Here is a 16,553-nt window from a genome sequence, read left to right as displayed (position 1 = left end):
AGTCTCTGGCAGTCACCGAGCACCTGCTCTGTTCTGGGTCCTGCCGACGCTCTGTCACTCTGTGGGGCAGACAGAGGGGGAAGGCACGATGCGGGAAATATTAACAACTTGAGGCAGCATAGACACCAGCCACATTGACTACAGGGTCCCAGAGGCCAAGGAGAGGGGAGGTCCAGGAGATAGTCCCTGTGGTAAGGGCTAGGGTGATAGGGCTGGGTAGTCTTCAGGGGGTTTGGGACAGCGGCTGTTTACCAAAAGTGATGAAGCATTTTCATACACGTTACAGCCACACCATGTGTACCTGACTCTTCTCAGCCCGGGAAGTAGGCCAGATGTAGTCCTTGCTCTCAAGGCATTCACAGCCTAGGGTAGAGACATCCATTCCTTCATTCATTCATTCCACAAACTGTTACAGAGCATTCCCTAATGAGCCAGACAGACCGTTAGGTACTCTTGGGACGATGGAAACCTAAAGACATAATTCTCCCAAAGAGCTCACCATCGAGAGGGTGGCGACATTCACTCAGCATCTACAGTGCACCTCGTGTGTACCACTGACTCATTTATCCATCCAGTGAACACTTACTGAACACTTACGTGCCAAGTTCTGGGCTAGGTCCTTTGCAAGTTTCAGAAATGAGCCTTAACAGATTTGTGGCCAAGTTACCAGATGCTAATGAGAGAAATCCCTGGCAGTTGCTCATTTATCAGTGAACCAAAATCTAGTGAAGACCTACTATGTGCCACACCACATATAAGTGTTCTGCAAATTCAGTGCTCATGCTCACAGATGAGTAGGAGAGACCAATATTTTTTCTTTAAACCCAACCAAAAAATAAAACCTGGAAAATGGAAAGTATAGGAAATTCATGCACAGATGTGAAGGCTCAGAGGGGGAGCTCCGATCTCCATGAGTAACCATGGAGGGCTGCCTGGAGGAAGAGGGCATTGGAGCTGACTCTTGAAAGGTGAGGAGGATTTGGACTTACGGAGATGAAGTAGGAAATTACTGGAAGAAAGAGCATGAGCAGAGGAAACCTAGGACATCAATGGGACACAGTGAATAGCATAGTCTGGCTGGGTTTTATGGTGTATAAAAGAGTGATGGTTGGTACCAAAGTTATCAAAAGAAAAAGAACAAAAATGAAATGAGAAAAAAAGAGTTATGGGAAATACAAAAGACATGGCTGGCTGCAAACAGTCAATTCATCTCCCATCCTTCTTTCTTGTTTCAGTACCATTTCAATATTCGCCCTCGCTCGGCCATGTGCTAGCCCCTCCTCTGTTAATAGTGATTAGTCTAAACCAATCGGATGAAGACCCCTCTCCCCACCAGTAACTGATTTAGAAAATATTATGTGATGCAGTTCTGGCCAGTGAAATATAAAAGTATATCTTCTGTGAGCTTATGAAAATTTTTTATTGTTAAAAAAGAGATGCCTTAAAGAGGAACTTTTTGTTTTCTGCATATGTGAATAGGTGATGTCTGGTGCAATAGCAGCCACTTTTGGATGATGAAGGAACCACACCAAGAGGCCAAAGAGGCCTACTAAGAAGAGACAGAACAAGCCATGTCTTTGAAGATGTTGTTGAACTACTGAAGTAAGCCACTCTGGGTCTTGAATCCACTTCCAGCCTCTACTTCCTCCAGACTCTCTTTCTCTTTTCTCTGAACTTCCTCAGACCTGTCTGGCTGGGTCTCCCTTTGGGGTTTGCTGTCAGCTGCAATGGCAAGCTTTCAAAGGACAAAGACCACACCGACTCCTTCTTCCATTCCTTTCCCCAGTCCCACACACATACCTGGCAGAGCTAAGCAGAGAACTGGGGCCTGGGAGGGACTCAGGAGAGGCTTGCTCCAGACAGACTTCAGAGGCTGCTTGGGTAATATGACCTTCCCTCTCACTGGGGAGTTGCCAGCTCTGGGCATCACTGCTGCTGCCTGCACTGTGTCCTTCCAGAGTCTGGCTGGATGGCCAGCATGTCCTTTCTTGATTTCTCAATGCCCTGGCACCATCACTGCCAAGGCTGTGTGGCTGCCAGCATGGTGGCTCCAGGCTCTCCCTTGTCATCTGGCTGTCCCCTTGGGAACAGGGGAAGGGATTCTTATCCTACCTATCCCACATTAGTTTTTTGTCCTCTCACTCTGCCAAGACCAAGAGGAGGGGTTGCACAGAGCAACTACCAGGCAGAACAAAGTAGAACAGATTTCGTGGTGCCTCCTGCGGCTTCTGCACCTGTGCGTCCTCCCCCAAGTTCCTGATAATCCTCTTAACGTGAGGGGACCTAAGACCATGAGATCCAAAGTCAGACCAGAGTTTGAGTCCAGTTCCACTATTTTACTGTATGTGTGACCTTGGTAATTTGCTTCATTTCTCTGAGCCTCAGTTTTCTCATCTGAAAAATGGGGATAATAGTACTTACCTCCCAGAGCCAATGTAAGGAGTAAACGAAATGAGGCATGTGAAGGAATTTGTGGTATTTGGCAATAAATGCTAGTGAATGTCATCAGAATGACTAGTGTTGGTATTATTTCTGGTCGCTGGGCAAATGCTACTGGACCCTACTATGCACAAAGTATCCTGGCCAGGAAAGGCAAGTTTAGAAATCTTCATCCACTCAGCCATTTATTTATTCACTCATGCATTTAGTTAACAACTGTGCTCATCAGGCCCATAGTGCGGCTTGTGTCAAGAAGAGTGAAGACTTGCTCAGGGTATGGGAGTTGTCTCCTGTTCCAGCGCCAGACTCAGGCTGGAGAAAAGGGTAGTTCAGGAAGAGGCAGCTCATTCATCTGTTCTTTCCTTCACTCACTCACTCACTCCTCTCAGCACACCTGGCTTGTATGTGTCCTCTCTCTACGCCTGCCCGGCTTCCAGAACTGCCAGTGGGAGCCATGCCTGGTAGTCTGGCTCCTGTCTGCCCCCACTGAGTCCCAAGGGCACTGTGCCTGCTGGCTCCTGAGCCCAGAGCTCTCTGTGCTTGGCTGCTGTCTTCTCCCTGGGGGAAAATTATTTCTACCAGCTCAGTGCTCTCCTTTTGGGCCAGAATAGCTCATAGCTCTCGGTGTAATGCAGGAGCTATTGAGGCATGGAGGGGTGCTGGGAAGAGCCACTTTGTCTCTGCTCACCTCTCAGTGCCTGCCCTGCACACATCAGTGATACACATGCAGGCATGCATTCAGCCACGCACACCCTCATGTGAGTTGCAGGCACACCAAGGCAGTAAAGGGTTGCCTCCTTCATCTGTGGCTCCTTCGCGACTTACACCCCGTGGCTCAGAACCAGGCTCTTCTTTGTCCTGGCCTCAGCACTCTGCCCACTGGTTACGGATGCTCCATTATTTGTCTCTGTCCTTCAGCTCACACTTCAGTGCTGTGCTCAGAGTGGGCACTACTGAATGTGTAAGTGACTCCATGAAGGGATGTGTGGATGGATGGATGAATGGATGAACGGAAGGACACATGGCAGGGTTGCCTGGTTACTGCCACACCCCCTCCCTCAGACTGCTCTTCTATGCTTGTTCCACTTACTGATTCATCAAATATTTTTTGAGCGCCTACTATGTGCCAGGCTAAGGATGCAGCAGATAGAAAGTCAGACAAAGTCTTTGTCCCCGACCTTCCATTCTGTGTGTGTGTAGCGGGGGAGATACAGTCATTCACCCAGTAACCTCACAAATGCTCAATTGCCAACTGTGTGAAGGTCTGCAAACAGAAAGTACAAGGAACCCCAAATTTATAGGGGACACTACCTCATTAAGGATGGGTGGGGCAAGTTAGGGAACAGTTCCCTGAGAAGGGAGCTTTTATCTGAAACCCAAAGGCTGAGTGAGAGTACTGCAGCCCAGGTGGCAGAATGTGCACAGCCATATTCAGGGGACCAAAAGGCCCGGGCAGAGCAGAGTGTGACGGGGAGGCTAGGGAAACAGCTGAGGATGGGCCTGGAGGAGTTTGGATTTTGACTCAACCAGAAGGCACTGAAGAGTCTTGGGCAGAGGAGATGTGTTCAAGGTTGTGTTTTAAAGGAGATCACTGTGCTTGTGGCTGGAAGAATAACTGCAGATGTGCAAGGCTGGACGTGGGGGACCCGTGAGAAGCCCATGGCAGTGCCTGAGGAAGAGGGTGGTGGTGGCTTAGACCAGGGAGGCTGGCATGGGATGGAGAAAAGGTGACAGATTTGGAATATTTAGGAAGCAAAATGGACCAGACTTGGCGATGAATCAGACGTAGTGGACGAGGGAAGGAGAGATATCAAGAGTGATTCTACGGATTTTATTTTTGTTTTAGCTGACATTTATTGATCACCTGCTAACAGCCACTGTTCTAGCACTTTATGTGCATTACCTTACTTATTCCTCACAATAACCTCATAAAGTATGTTACCATTATCCCCTTCACATTCTCATTTCACTCCAATGAGAAGGCCGGGCAATGGGACACAGTGGGATGTGTCCCAACCTTTGTTCTTTTGGGGAACAACCTTGGCAGATCAAAGGCACAGGGAAGGAAGAAAGAGAGGCCAGTTGCATACATTGAGCTGATTCTGAGTCAGTGAGAATAATGATAGATAACATTTATAGCGCTTTTACTATGTGCCAGGCACGGTGCCATCCAATTAGCTAATAATAAGAGGTAACACTTAGTTCCATGCGGGACACTTTATATCAATGATATGATTGAATCCTCACAATAGCTCTCTTTAAAATTTCTGTTACAGAAGCAGGAACAGTGGCTCAGAGAGGTTGAGGGACCTGCCAAAGGTCACACAGCTTGTTAGTGGTGGATCTGGAATTCAAACAGGCTCTGGCAGTGGGAGGGAAATGAGGATGGGCCAGGAGTTGCTCAGTGGCTGCTGGAAAGGACAGGCCTGCATTTGGCTCTCAGCATGAACCATGTCCTTCCCCACGCTGCTTGACATGACTTAACCCAGGCCTGAGTCCCTCGTTAAGTCCTGAATTCAGTGCAAATTATGAACATGCATGAGTATGCACACACACACACTGTGTACACACATCATGTACACACACACACACCATGTACACATGCATACTCCTTGGCTAGCACTGCTCACCTGCCCAGGGGCAACCTGTCAGACCTTCCACCCCAGGTACCCCTGCCTGCACCTGTCTCTCTGCCCCGCCCCCGCCCTGCCCGAGTGCTGGTGCCGCAGGCAAAGCCGCGCTGTACATCATGTTGACAGTAGAAATTACATCCCGAGTTGCTGTTTTACACCGCGCCCTGTCAGAACTCACCGCAGCCCAGTGATCAGGACAAATTGAATACCATCCTGGCCATGTCAATATTTATTCCATTTTACAAACTCGTCCGGATGGGGGCAGGGCCCTACCGTGGTGCCAGCCAAGCTGAGTCCCAGGAGGCCCTTCTCCCTCCACACCACCTCCTCCTTGCTCTTTTCTCCTCTTCCCCCTCCTGTTTCTCTACTTTTCATAATCAGCTAAAATGATAAAATTCAGCCTTGATAACAAAAGCCGCACTAATCATAAATGCGGAGTTTAACTAAAAATCATAAAATGAACCCATGAATCCACACTTTGTGCAAAATACTGAAAATAGCCCCCTCCTCAGAAGCGCCCATTGTGTGTCCCTTCTTGACGGTAACCCACTGGTTCCTTCTGTCCTGGCTTTAATAGTGACCAGTCCCTTGCGTTTCTTTATTGTTTGCCTCCCGACTATGCATTCTTGACTGTCTCAGTCTTGCTTGTTTTTGAGCTTGTATATCACACTGAATGGTCTTTTGCATCTTGCTTCTTTTTCTCAGCATTATGCTTGTGAGATTCGTCTTTGTTCTTGCATGTGTTCCTTTTCACCGCTGCATAGTACTCCATTGCATGAATACACCGCAACTTAGAAATCCATTCATCCATTCTCCCTTTTCTGCTTCGTCCCCCTTTTCTCCTGCTCTTCCTTCCCTTCCATCTTCTTCCCTTCTCCTTCCTACTTCTTTTCCAGTTCCACCTCCTGGTGGCCTGCCCGCTGTTGTTCTGTCTGCTACATCTGGGAGCCATGCACACATTCTCACACACACACCACACACACACACATACACACACTCTTGATCCCAGCTCCTCCATCCTACTGGACTACTGGGGGCCCAGATGCCCCCTCTGGGCCTCTCTCTCTTTCCCTGCCCAGATTTTGGGTATGTGGCTCAAGCCAGAGGAAGGCTTTCCCTGGACCTGAGTCTTTTAAAGTTTATCTGCTGCAGAGGATTCCTGGGGCAGAGACTGGGGACATGGTATAGCAGGGTCCTTTGTTCACACACCTCCCGCCTTTACTCTAGTAGCCTTGGGGAGAAGGTCTCTCCTCCCACTCTTACCCGCTCTGGACTGGGGTGGGAACTGAGGTGGCCGCCGGTGGCCCTGTGGCTGTCTGTAGGATGCACAGCTGCATGAGGAAAGAGGACCGGAACCTGGGCCATTCAGGGGCCAAGCCTCACCCTCAGCTCTGCTCATGGAAGGTCTCGCGGGGCACCCACCCTGTACCTAGCACTGTGTCTCACCAAGGCAGAGAAGACCTGTGCAGCCTGGTGGGGGTGGGACGCCTCATAGGAGTCATTACAGGCTTGAAGACCCCAGGAGCATGTGTGACACATTTCATCCCAGTCTCCCTTAGTGACTTCTCTGCCTTGGAGCTGCTTTGATGATGCACATATTCGGGGTTGTTAATTTTTATTGCAACCTGAGCAGATGACATTAAAGAATCTGTCCCTTTGTGGTACAGGAGAAAGCTCTCTAGGCTGGAAGGCAAGTAGAGTAGGTTGGAGCTTGGCTTTGATCCCATAACACTGGGTGACCTTGGGCAAGTCTCTGCCCTCTCTGGACTTCTGTACAATGAATGGAAGGTCAAACTGCAGTTCCCAGGGTTCATCAGAGGACTAGGGTCATGCTGGTGTAAAACAAGGCGGGGCTTGTTTAAAATCACATTCCCAGGCCTCTGGAGCCTCCGGTTCAGTAAGGATAATAATTGTACTAACAGGAATGTCTATAGGCTGCTTTGGGTGTTTTTTTTTTTTTTTTTTTTTGCCTTTTCCCACATGTTCTAACAGGGTGCTTTCTGTGTGCCAGAGACTGTGCCTTTGATGAGCTGAAAAGAAGAGGCTGTACTTTTTGACCACTCTGCTAAGCACCCTCCATAGGTTACCTTGCTTCATCTGTGCCACATCTGTTTTATTATAACTGTTATATTACAGATGAAGAAACCGGGTCACAGAGAGGTGAAGTCACTTGTCCAAGATTACAGCCAGAAAGTGGAGGAGGCGAGGACTTGAACTAGGAAAGTCTGGCGCCAGAGCCTGTCCTAGGTCTGGGATAGCTCCTAGGAGATTCCGATGTTGGCCTGAGAGCCTCTGGAGCAGGTGCCTGGCAAGTTGTGGAACAGAGATCAAACACCGTACCCTAACTGTGTGCCCAGCCCCGAGCCAACTGCTACATGTTTTCACAGTGATTCAACAAGATATGTGTGAAGGGCTCATTCCCACACACAATCAGTGCGAGCTCTTATTGTTATTATTTTAGGCAATTGTCACACCATCCTCCTGAGATGGGCTTTAGTCTCTCCAGTTACCGATGAACAAAGAGAAGTGTCAAGAAGAGAGGTGGCTACGGGCCAAGCCCAAAGCAGCGAGCTTCCACCCTAGCCTGCTCGGCTTGCATTCCCTGACTCAGCTCTGCAGCTGAATGGCGTCCCCCGACTCTCCAAACCTCAGTCTTTCCACCTGTGAGATGAAGGAGTTGGACTAGTGGACTGGGAGTCCAGGATCCCAGCTTCTGCCCCTGACACCATGTGTGACCTTGAATGAGTTTCTTCCCTTCCCGAACCTCAGTCTTTCCATCTGTAAAAGAAGTTACCAGTATCCTATTCCAACACTACTTATAAATGCTACTTTAAAACAAACCTCCTGCTGAGGGAAGGCTCTGGGTCCAGCTCCCTGGAAACAGACCTTGAGCCAGAGCTTTGCCTGTGAGAGATTCATTGGGGGAGAGCTCTCGGGAACACCGTGGAAGGGGTGAGGGAAGCAGGACCACGTGGAGGGAGAAGTTGAACTGCAAGGCTGTCTGAGCAGGGGCCTCAGCTGGTCCCACAGGGAACTCTGGAGCTGCGATGCTCCAAATTGAGCAAGGTGCCAGGCCTTTGAATCCATGTATTTAGCTGATACTGGACATGAGTTTCCGTCCCCCACCCGCCTAGAGTCATGACCTGGGGTGAGGCAGCTCACTTTGGCTGAGGGCTGTCAGCAGCCACAGGGTCACAACTGTCCTGCATGGTACAATCCACTACATACGATCTGCTAAAAACTTGGGGCCGACCTCAGCCCCGGAGATGACAGCAGGCAAGACGGCAAGACACGGCCTGAGCCTGGGCTTATCCAGCCGGGCCTGGCCTTGCTCCGGGGGTCTGTGGCCCTGGTCTGTCGCCTGCTGTGATCACAGCACGATCAGCGCCCCAGATCTTGCTTAAAGCCTGGCGGCCATTGCCTGCCTTGCGGCTCATCTCCCGCAGCTCCCCGAGGTCCCAGCGATTATGCCACTGAAAATTCCGCTTTCATCTTGTCAACCTCGCAGTAAATTACAGGCCCGGGGAGGCGTGGGCCTCCTCCTTAAACAAGATTCAATTCCACTTAGCTGCCCCCATTCCCGCCCCACACACGGGTTCCCTCCCTCCCACCACCCCAGGCTCGGGATTTATGGCCTCTCTTTGCAGGCAGCTGGTAACCATGGCAAGCTCCTCAGGGAGGCTTCAGGCTGGAGCCTCCTCAGCCCCAGACTCCTGCGTGGCCGGCCGCTTTCCTCTAGGATGGAAGAAGGGAGAGGCTGGATGTGGCAGGAATGGGCTTCAGAGGCCAAGGCCAAGAAGTCATAGTAACCCCAGCAATCATGAGCGCTTCAACACTAACACATCTCACCCTCACAATAACCATCATCACCCCCATTTTATAGGTGGGCAGACTGGGGCCAGGGAGCATGAGGGCACCGTCAAGGTCACACACCAAGGAAGCAGTTGACTCTGGGGCTGAGGTGCTTAAGCACTCTGGCACAGTCCTTCTTTCCCCAGCCACTGCTTTTGGTTGTTTGAATGTCTCTTAGATCTCAGTCCCTGCTTACATTCCCCTAGCGTTGGGGAAATCACTCCTCTCCGGACAGCCTGTTATCTCTCTAACAATTAGACACAGTTGCCAAATGATTGATCAGGCCCTGTGACTCCTCAGAAAGGTTATTTTGGCACTGAGTGCCCTCTGTGATCTGGCTGCTAACTCTCTTCTGCGAACTGATGGCTCACGGCTCGCCACCGCAGCAGGCTGCCTGGGGTCTCCTTGCTGCTCAGTGTCCCGCTCTGCCCCGGGTCTTTCTTATTCATTCCCATCCTGCTTCAATTACCAGCCCTGTCTCCGTTCCTATCATGGAATATCAAAGCTGGAAATCCATGACTCCTCATTTTCCTGATGGAGAGAGGCCCAGAGAGGGGGCACATTTCTCCAGTGCACAGGGTGAGTTGACAGCGTGGGTCCCAAATCTTCTGCCAATAAAATAATAAATAGTACTGAGCCTAGCTAATTTTCGTCAAGTGCTTGATAACCACCATGCTAAGTGTCTCACGAATGTAATCGATTTACTTCTCACATAGCCCTGTGAGGCAGACTATTTCTCTTGCCATGTTGCCATGGAGACGAAGCACAGAGAGGTGACTTGCCCAAGATCACACAAGCATCTGACGTCAGAGCCAGGCTCCGAGCCAGGGGCTCCCCGAACCGTGCACCCGCTGTCCATTCCACGTGGCCCACTGTGGGTGATTGAGCAGACAGAGGATGACAAGAGGAGCCAGCCTGCCAGGGACAGGTAAGGGCGCCTGCTCCCCCAGGGAAACTGGCCTGTTGCTTTCATTCTTGGACCGGGGGCCTGAGGTCACCATTCTCCTTGCCCTAAGCTTACCCCCTGGGGATTGTCACTTCCCATTTCCCCATCTACCTCCTCAGCGACTTCCAGCCTTGTGACTTCTTCCTACTGGACTGCAACCCTGGACCTCTGGAGGCAGGGGCCAAGGTCTGATTCACCTCCATACCCCAGAGCCCCAACCAGGCACCCGTAGGTAGTAGGTGCTCAAAAGAGACTTGCTTTTATCCAAGGGAGTCAGGTTCCTGTAGAGGGAGACGTTTGAACTGATCCTTGAAGGATATGTAGGGGTTCGCCATATACAGCCAAGGGAAAAGGAATTCCAGGCAGAGGGAAGAACTTGAGCGAGGTCTTGGAGGAAGCGCTATTCAGAGAGCCGGGGTGACGTGAGCGGAAAAGGCAGGGGCAGCCAGTCTGAGCACCTTGCTACGGGCTGGGCCTTATCTTGGAGATGGGAACACTCATTCTGACCTGGCAGTGCCAGGAACAGATGGGGAAAAGAGAGGGAGAGAATATTTTTCACAGGTCCTATATCTCCAGGTCGGGCCTGCTGGGGCTGCAGGGTGCAGTGCAGTTTGGCCAAATCATTCCCAGCAGACTGTGAGCAGGGCCCCATCTGGGGTGACAGATAGGCAGCCCTGAGCCAGGCCTGAGGGGCTTTTACTTTATTCCCTCTCCTGACAAGTGATAGAGCTGGCAGATAAGGCATCTTCTTCCCTAATCTCCGGTCTCGGGCTGGAGCAAGAAAGCGAGTTGAGACTGGCACCTTGTTCAAACCTTAATCCTCTTTTTCTTGAGTTTAAAGCTATGGATTCTAGTCATGGATATCCTTTCTCCAGGAGACAGTGCAGGTGTTGAAGGAAATGGAGTTCACATACAGGGCTATACTGCAGGGGCTACGTGCGGGGGCAGTGAGAACCTAAATCTGTGTTCACCTTTACCCCATGGATGGAACGGTCTGAAACTCCAAGAAGTCCAGGCTGGAGATATAAATCTGCAATTCATCATGTAGATGATGATATCTAATACTGATGACTAATTTGGCCATGGAAACTGGGCTGGACTTCCAGCTTCGTTATTACCAACTGTGTGACCTTGGGCAGGCCACCTCATCTCTCTGAGCCTCAGCGTCCTGTTCCGTAAAACAGGGAACAGGAATCCCAGGTTCGTTGTGAAGCTCGAATAGTTGATGAATATAAAAGTAATCCTCTGGAAAGAGTCAAGTGCTGTAACCAAGTGAGGTTTGATTATTATTCCCCACAGGCGAGAGTGGAGCAGTCATGAAAGAGGAAGATAATGAATAACAGCTGCTGTTTGTGGAGCCTGTACCACCTGCTGGGACCACCCCGGGCTGAGCCCATTGTAAACATCCGTTCATCAAAGCCGCATCTCAGCCCTCCAAGGTGGGCGCTGTTACTATCCCATTTTGCAGATGAGGAAACACATCCCTGTCCATCCTCTCTTCTTCCTCTCTGCAACAGAGGAAATGGTCCTCCTTTTGTCTGAGACCATGTACACCTTCCTGGAATCTGAGAAACCTTACACGATGGATTCTCCCTTCTTACCTTCAACCCTCTTTAAGAGGTTTGTAGGCATCAGCATTTAAACATGCTCAAGTAGATTCCATCTTTAAAAAACAAAACCAAGCACACACCGCCCTATACTCCCCAACCCCTTCCCTTAATAGCAGAACCTCTCAGAAAACTGCCTGATCATACTATCTCCTTTATTCACCTCCTACTCTTCTCAACCCACTGCCATCTGGCTTCTACTCCCAACATGCACTGAGATGGCTTCCTAAGGTCACCTTGACTGCCATATTGCTAAACCCAATGGATGTTCTCCAGTCTTTATTTTACGTGACTCTCAGCGGCATTTAGAATAGAAAACTAAACAACTGGGTTCCCTACCACCTCTCTAACAATGCCTTCTGCATCTCCTTTGCAGGTGTGTCTTTTTCTATCCCACCTGCAAACTCTTCACTCTTTCCCTGGGCAATTTCACTGATGCTGATGGCTTCCACTACCATCAATACTATGATGGCTCCCAAGCTTAGTATCCTCAGTCCTAACCTTTCCTCTGAAGTTCAGGGAGAAACATACAGCTGCCCTCTCATGCCTCCACTTAGATGCCTCCAAAAAACCTCAAACTCAACATGTCCAAAGCTAAGTGCATGTTCCTCTTCCCTAAAACTGACTCTTCTCTGGGGTTTTCCATCTTGGTGAATGACACCCCCATCTGTCAAGTGTTTGAGGCCAGATGGCTGGAAGTCAGGCATGGCATCTCCACTGCTGCACCCCCAAAAGGCAATGGTGAAGTCTGGGCCACTCCACCTTCTAAATAGCTCTCTAAATTGACCATTTCACATCATCTCCCTCTCCATTCTAATTCCAACCAGAAATTTAAGAAGACGCTTAGGTTTTTACAAGCTTAGGGAGGCAGCAACCCTTTTTTGGATGTGTTATGTTTGAGATGTTCCTGAGACATGCATGTTGAGATGTGTCATAGACAGTGGATGAAACAGTCTGGAACTCCAAGGAGAAATCCAGGCTGGAGACATAACTCCGCAATTCATCAGCATGTGGATGATATTTAATGCTGAGGAAATGAATAGATCACCTGGGGAGAGACAGAGAACAGGTCCTGAAGTGAACCTTGGGGCACACCACCATCAGAGATGAAACAGAGGAGGAGAAGGAAGCACGATGACTGAGAAGAAGCTGCCAGTGAGGTTGGAGGCCATCCAAGAGTCTGTCATGGAAACCAAGAGCGGAACTAGAGGTCAGCATGATGAAACCTGTTGAGAAGCAAAGTAAACTGAGGACACGGAAATGCCTCCACGAGCAGAGATTGCTGGTATCCTTGCTAAGAGTGTTGATGTCTATCTTCCCTGCTGGGCTGTAAGTCCCATGAAGCAAGGGATGTCATTTGTTTGCTCACATTGTACTGCCAGTGCTTAGTTCATCACGCATTGTTTTCTGGTGTGTCTGGTTATCTTTGACTGTATGTTGGCCATTGTACTCGAAATTTTATTTTAAGGAATAATTTGAAGCCCAGGATAAAGGTATTTTCTTCTACTGAGCATTTGCATATGGCTGTGGGTGTTATCATTCTGTGATTAAATACAGTTCGAGGCTTGAGGTTCCCTGGCATACCAAAGTTGTGTGGATGAGGCTTCCAATCCATGATTCAAGGCTGGGTCATCTCTGGTTCACCCTTACCCCGAGGGTGAATCCTTTGGCATTCTAGTTTATTTTGGTGAGAATCTCTCAACTGATTTCCCACCTTGTTCAGGCCATGAACTTGGATTTCAATTCCGCTTATGCCGTGAGCTCATCAAAAAACAAATTCAGATTTTCTAGGATCAGCAAATGCCCTGAGGACAAAAGCAGTTTCTGTGCTCTCTAACTTCTCTGGGGTTTCTGTTTTTCCTTCAGTTTTGACCTAATAATTCCTTACAAAGAGCTTACTTGTCAGCTCTTTAATGCTTTAATAAGGTGCTTTTTATATTTTATTCAGCATTCTTGGCCCTTTTTAGCTGAAGGGTTGACCCCAAAAACCTAACCTCCTGTTGCTAAACACAGAAATGGCTAATCCCTAGGACTTCATCACTGTGCATGGCACATCATTATGGCTCAATAAATATTTGTTAATTAAATGAATGAAGGAAGCCCAGGTGTCTAATGTCCCTACTCTTTCCGATGCATTGATCATCATACCCACAGGCCAAGATGCTAAGAGAGAGCTGTGCTCAGAGCTCGGTGAGCTGTGCAGAGAGGCAGGACTGTGAGCTCCGAGCAGGGAAAGACCCCCGTGGAATGGGGAGAGACAATGGCGGGGGTATCAGATACGTGAGTACAAGGATGGAACTGCATCTTGGCAGATGAGCCACTGGCTTGGGAAAGGACTCAAAGGAAGTGGACATTGTAAGTAAAGGCCTGAAATGAAGACTGGAATGAATGAGGAATCCAAGAGCTAGGAGTGGGCAGAGAAGCAGGGACCAGCCAGGGAAAGGGGCCAACGGAGGCCCCAGGGCCCAGTGTGAATGCAGAAGCCAAGCTGCGCTGGGGCAGTTCCCTGCAGCCACTGGGAGGAGGGAAGAGTGGGGAGAGGAGGCAACAGCTTTTGTTGAAATGCACACATGGTAATTGCTACAGAAGAGCATTTCCCTTAGTTTAAAACGCTTTCTCCTCTGCATTTTCCTTGGTCCTAGTTTCAAAGGAATTTTAATTGCAAAGAAAATTTTGTCATCTCCCTAGGGGGAGAGGGCTCCGCAACTTCCAACAGTCATGCCTGATGCTGATTCTTCTTTAAACTGGGAATTTTCACGCTTTGGCTGCGTGGAAGCTTTCTGAGGATTGGGCAGCAGGGAGGGAGGGGTAGGGGTACAACAGGGCTCTCTGCTCCTCTCTGGGATGGGAAGGCTGGGTTTGCAGCCAGGGGTTCCCTGGCCTAGGTCCTCAACAAGGGTCTTTGGTGCCGACCTGGACACCATGTACCCAGGTTACAGATGACGGTTCTAACGCCTTTCCCCTTAAATCCAGTGGATTTATTTAATTAATGATATTAATGAAAGAATTGGACCCTTAGCTTCCATCCTTGTTCCACTCTAGATTATTCTCCACATGGCAGCCATTTGGAAAACAGTTTGGTCGTTTCTTTAAAAGTTAAGTATAAATTTACTGTACGATCCAGCGATTTCATTCCTAGGTATCTACACAAGAGAAATGAAAACATATGTCCACATAAAAGCTCGTATGAAAATGTTCACAGCACCATGATTCAACATAGCCAAAAGCAGAAAAAAACCCCAAAGCCTCTCCCTCAGTGAATGGATATGCGAATGTGGTATACCCACACAGAGGAGTACTATTAAGCAATAAAAAGGAATGCGCTGCTGATATCTGTGATAACTCGGCTGTACCTCCAAAACATTATACTCAATGAAAGGAGCCAGATGCGAAACACAAAACAAAAAGCATATATGGTATGCTTTTGTTTATAGCAAATGTCCCGAAAAGGCAACTCCATAGAGACAGAAAACAGAAGTGGTTGCCTGGGGCTGGCAGTGGGGATGGAGATTGACTGCAGATGGGCACGAAGGCTCTTTCTGGGGTGAAAGGAATGTTCTGTAACTGAATGGTGGTTGCACAACTCTGTAATTTATGAAAACTCATTGAACTGTATGCTTACAATGGGTGAAGTTTACAGCATGTAAATTATACCTCAGTAAAACTTTTGGGAAAAGTGGCCCCCATTTCTCTCAGTACAAAAGCCAGTGTTTCTATAAGGCTCTATGTGATCTACCCCTGAGGTCCCTCTAACCTCGTCGGCTCCCCTTCTCCCCCGTCTTCTGCTCTAGTCCCCCTGGCCTGCTGGGTTTTCCTTTCTTGGCAGGCATTCTCCCACCTGATTCCTTTGCAATAGCTGTTCCCTGAGTCTGGGTGCTCCTTTCCCCATATCTGTGGGCCTCCCTCCCTTGCCATCTGACTATCTTTGTCCAAATGTCATATTGTCCATGAAAAGCAACCCGACCACTCCACCTAAAATCACAGCCCCCTTCCAAGGCTCTGCCAACTCCCCTTTCTCTATTCTTTACTTTCCATAGCTTTTATCACCTTCTAACATATTATGTGATTTACTTATTTATGATGCTTATTTTTTGCCTCCCTCTCTCCTCCCTAGCACACACGCTTCAAGGGGATAGGAATCTTTGTTGGTTCAATTCACTGATGTATCTTTAGGGCATAGAATCGTACCTGCACAGAAAGGTGCTCAACAAATATTTGTTGAGTGGTTGAATTAATAAGCGATTCAACAAACGTTGTCTGAACGCCTTCTCTGTGCCAGGAGCTGAGCATTCAGAAGCGCATTGAATGAGCAAGTCTCTCACCCCTAGATGCCTTGCATTTTAGTGGCAGAGGCCATAGGCAAAAAAAAAAAAAAAAAAAAAATTAACCAGTAATAGAGGGAAATCCTCTTAGCCCCATCGGTAAGAAATCACGAGTGAAAGAAACTTTACAAAAGGCTGCTGTGGGAGCAGGATGAGGGAGGGTGTTCCAGGAGAGTGACCTACTAGGTAAGAAGGAATTAGCCAGGTGGGGGTGGGAGGGAAAGGGTTTCAGGCCCAGGGAACAGCATATATGATAGCCTAGAGGTCAGGGAGAAAGTGTGTCATCCTGTTTGGGGAAACAGAAGATGTTTGTTCCAGTTGAAATATGAACTTGAGGGGGATGGAGGAGAGATGCTGGTGAGGTGATTGCTAGTGCCAGGCTGCAGAGGACCTTGGGCACATCCAAATATGTAGCAGTGAGCTCAGTGGGGCACCCACCAATCAGGGAAGATGCTGGCCGCACATGGCTGGAGCTCTCTGGCTGAATCTCTGCAATGCCCGAAGCCACAGGAGAGACCCTGGACTTTAGACATGTCGGTGATCCCTGAAGCTTTTAAACAAGGGAGTGACAGTGATTAGATTTACCTTTTAAAGGATCACTTCGGCTGTCAAGAGCAGAACAGACTGGAGGGGCTGGAGTTGCTTCAGGGAGGCTGGGTGGAAGATGGTTTAGCCAGTCCAGCTGGGAGAATTGGCAGTCGTGGACAATTGGATGTAGGTGGTCAGCAAAGGGAGGGATAAGGAGGGGTTACGG

The 16,553-nt window shown here is 49.0% G+C and overlaps 1 protein-coding gene and 1 long non-coding RNA gene across 2 annotated transcripts in view; one reads left to right on the top strand and one right to left on the bottom strand.

The window, feature by feature from the left end:
* The window catches only part of CDH22 (cadherin 22), a 135,589-nt gene that overhangs the window by 85,533 nt on the left and 33,503 nt on the right, over positions 1-16,553 (bottom strand). The window lies entirely within an intron of this gene.
* On the top strand, positions 8,722-15,180 carry LOC116540271. The gene is made up of 2 exons (XR_004264367.1): positions 8,722-9,852; positions 11,854-15,180. It is a non-coding gene; the product is annotated as an uncharacterized LOC116540271 (long non-coding RNA).

Source organism: Sapajus apella, unplaced genomic scaffold (assembly GCF_009761245.1).
Source record: "Sapajus apella isolate SASKATOON/1434 unplaced genomic scaffold, GSC_monkey_1.0 scaffold137, whole genome shotgun sequence".
NCBI lineage: Eukaryota > Metazoa > Chordata > Mammalia > Primates > Cebidae > Sapajus > Sapajus apella.
This window is presented reverse-complemented; position numbering and strand designations above follow the sequence as displayed.